Source organism: Furipterus horrens, unplaced genomic scaffold, assembly GCF_987537825.1.
Source record: "Furipterus horrens unplaced genomic scaffold, mFurHor1.1.pri manual_scaffold_7, whole genome shotgun sequence".
In the NCBI taxonomy this organism is placed as follows: domain Eukaryota; kingdom Metazoa; phylum Chordata; class Mammalia; order Chiroptera; family Furipteridae; genus Furipterus; species Furipterus horrens.
The window spans coordinates 14951777-14956098 of record NW_028327177.1 but is presented as its reverse complement, the minus strand read 5'-3'; positions in this window follow the sequence as shown (position 1 = coordinate 14956098).

Below are 4322 nucleotides of genomic sequence, written 5' to 3'. Positions count from 1 at the left end.
ACTTTTCAATAAAGACCATCACTCTTCGCTGAAGTTGAATCACCAAGTGAACACATGGTTCTGTTGTTTTTATCTGCCCAGCATCCATTTACTCTTCTTCTGGAAACAACACCATCCCTACTCTTAGTGCATGTAGTTCTGATGGAGTTGAACTCTCTAGCCAGCCTCAGGACTTCAGTTAACCTGAGATGAGCCAGTTAAAGTATTGCAGTATCCTGGCGACAGTGACCGCTTTAGGTATGGGCACAGCACCCAAGTCAGACCAAAGCTCTCAATCTGGGTTTGTTGTGCTGACATCCCCCACATAGCCTCCAAGACGCTCATTCTAAGAGGTCACATCCTAGGTCTTGGCTGTCCTCAAATAAATTTCATTGCAGCCAAGATTACATGCAAACTCCTACCACAGCCCATGAAGCGACTGTAATCTAATTCCTAGCTGCCTTATTTATCTCATACTAGTCCTTTATATTCACTTAACTCTAGAGAAATGTTGATTCCCCTCTTAGAAGCTGTGCACTTGCTATTCTCTCCGCCTGCAATATTCTCTCACTAGATCATCGCCTGCCTTTTTCTCATAATGTCCTAAGTCAAATGCCTCTTAAATAGATGGGAATTCCTGAATGGTGAAACAAAAACTGTCATATTGACTTCCTATTGCATTACCCTGTGTCATCTTTTTAGTATCAATTTCCAGGGTCCAAATTATTTTATTTGTTCACTTCTTTATTCTCTCTCTCTCTCAGGTTACTAAAATCTAAAATGTAAGCTCTCTGAGAGCAAGGACATTAATTATCTAGTTCAGCCCTGGCTGCTGGGGCTCAGTGGATTAAGTGCCAGCCTGCAAACCAAGGGGTTACTGGTTCAATTCCCAGTCAGGACACATGACTGGGTTGCTGGCCAGGTCCCCAGTTGGGGGCATGTGAGAGGCAACTGCATATTGATGTTTCTCTCCCTCTCTTTCTCCATCCCTTCCCCTCTCTCTAAAAATAAATAAATGAAATATTTTTAAAATTATCTAATTCACCACTGTACATATTTCCTCTCTTGTACATATACCAGGCTCTCAATAATGATTTGTTGTCTGGCAAAGGAGCTCCCTTTTGCTGGGCTTGCTAAGCTGGCAGGATATAAGCCAGAAATTGCTTGTGTCAAACCATTAGCCAACAAGGTCAACAGGGGAAAGGAGAACTGAGAAATGGAGAGAGACATATTCCCAATAGCATATCAAAGCCAGACACCCTGTGATGCTGGTTATACAAGCCAACAAATTCACCTTTATGCTTAATTCACTTAGGTTTCTGTTGCTTATAACCCACAACAGAGAGGTATGTGGAAGAACTTGGAAGGAGCGAAGTGGCATACTCACGCAAATACTGCGTTCTTGTACAATAGCCATTTCCCATCACAACATAATCTGTCTAATCTTCTTCTTTGGCCAAAATTTTAGTTATCTGAAAGGGTTAAGACCGTATTTGAGACTACTTATGTCATTCAGCAAGGGAACACTATTTAAAATGTGTCTTCAAAACATAACCTATGCATTTAGCTTGACTGGGGAAATCACTTCACAACATACACAGATATCGAAACATCACGTTGTACATGTCAACTATATACAATGTTTATCTGTCAATCATGCCTCAATAAAACTGGAAAAAAAAAGTTTTTTAAGGATAAAAGTAACCTACATATTAAGGTAGTCAGAGTAACTGACTTTACCCTATTATGGTCTATGGTGTTTCTATTGTTTAGTTTAAAAGGTGAGTCAAGTACCCCTCCTCCTAGGCATGATACAGTAGCCATACTAGATTTGCTCTCACAACGAAAATAGCTATAAACTAAAAATAGATAATAAATAAAAACAGATAAAATATATAAGATAACTGTGTTTTTAGGAATTGAACAAGTAGCATAGCACTGCATCCCCGAGGGAAGGAAACATACAAGGTAGGGACCATGGTTATATCATGATCACCCAAACTTTCTCCCTGCTTCACAGTGGGGAGAAGCAGTTTATCTGGGGCAAGTGTCTCACTAAGCTAAGGAGGCAAAGATTGGAATTGTTAGTTTCCAAAGTGGCTGAAATTTGTAGGGCAGGATACCAGAGAAGAAAGGGCCACAAGGGAATGGAGATGGGGTGAGTGAGGTAAATACGGCATGGAGATACAAAAATTATGTAAAATATAAGTGGACTAAATATTTCAATTAAAAAGCAGAGATTTTCCAGAAAAAAGACAAGACCTAACTATTTCCATGAAGAAGAAATCCACTTTAAATATAAAGACAAAAAGAGTTGGAAAATGAAAAAATATGAAAAGATACACCAGGAAAAAAGTAAGCATCAGAAAGCTTGAATGCCATTTTAATATTACGCAAAACAGACTTTGAGACAGCAGTGTTGCCAGGGACCTCCCTAAATTAAAAACTGTGACTTTATACTGAAATGTTAAATTTCAATGCAAATCCACGGGGTACTTTTATTCTTCCTCCTTTCCATGTTTCTAATTCCCTTCAAGAGTGAGAAATGGGGCTCCTGCTTTCCCAACACATATTAGTCATTGGCTCAAACCCACATATATCATAGTTTCGACATTACTAACAAATACGAAGAGCAAGCCTACTGGGGCAGAAATACGGAAAATGAACTTGGAGCACGAGAACATAAGAAAGTGCTCAAGACAAGTCAACAAAAACCACATTAGCAGGCTCATGTCAAAGAGACAGAGGAGCCAACTGACAGAGCTTCCCAATGGCCAAAGCTGGAACAGTCCGAGCAACAAAATAAAGAAAGTAGTATTGGGTTATAATCCAAAGTACAAAATAAATATCCACAAGGCCACACTGGTATAAATAAGTAAATAAAGTCAATGAGGGAGAGGAGATAAATCTCCCATGAAAGAATTCTGAATAACTGATGTGCCTACTCCACCCTCAAGGAGAAGAAATACTGTGGGCTTTGGGTGGTGACTTTCTTCCAAAGAGTATAGTATGGAAGGGGGTGTGTGTCACCTTACTATGGAGAAACCTGATAAATACACCTTCTGCTCAGTGATCAAGGTCAATGTAGACAGTGAAAAATTACACAGCTAGTGTGTACTCTCGATATCATGGGATGAGGATGTCCCTTTACCGCTGATGTTTTTCATGAGAAAAACACCAAATGAAGGCCTATGGAGGAGCATTCTATGAAACATCTGACCAGTTCTCCTCAACACTGTCAAGATCATACAACAGAAGTGGAGTTTAAGAAATTGTCATAGTCAAGAGGAGCCTAAAGAGACATGACAACTAACTATAATACGGGATCTTGCATGGAACCCTGAACTATAAAAAGAACATTAAACAAAGCTAAGGAAATGTGAGTAAACTATAAATTTTAATTAACAAGAATGTTTGGGTTCATTAATTGTAGTATGGACAATAGCAATGTTAAGATACTAAGGGAAAATGGGCATGGTATGCAAGAAAGCTCCAATGTGCTCAAATCTCTTCAACATTTTTGTAAACCTAAAACTGTTCTACAAAATAGTGTCTGTTACAACACAGATTTAGTGTGGATTGCTGAATAATGCTTCTTCAACATGATAAAAATAGTGGTATGATCCTTCTGATTACTTCTCCCATCTGTAAAATGAAAATAAATGCCCACCCAATTTCTATAATTAAACAAGCAAACCTACTAACCTATCTAGTATTTGTATTTGTTGAAGTAAAAAACTATATGTGTGTAGTTGTGTATCATAGCCTGTCTCTGCTGAGAAGTCACAAAGCTAATAATGTACCAGAAGTAATGAGAAAACTCAGTGATTGATTTCTAAATTATATTCTCCTCCCAAAAGCAACAGGTCTTTTTGAAGAAAAGGTCGATTTCAAAGCTCAAATATAAGACAAGCTTCGAACATTCTGCACCAAAAAACAAGGAAGTGATCTAAGATGATAGGGATGCATCAACAGGACACTGGAGTGAGCTTGGAAGAACCCCACTGACCAAATTTGGGTCAAATTGAGCCTCAATATAAATAAAGATATAAATGACTTATAGTAAATTGAGTACAATAAAAATCTATGAGCTCATGTTGATATAAATAAATACATCAATTTTCCTTACAGTAGAATGCTAATAATATAGAGACAATGATGGAGTATTAAAAATCATCGTTGAATGCTAAAATTAATTTGATGAGGAATAGATATTTACATAGATCAAAATAGTTCCTTATAAATTACTTACAAAGAGGAACACAGACATTTTGCAGTAGAGAAACCTGAAAAACACCCCTTTAATCATGTGATCAAAGCTAGTATCACCAACATTAGCACAA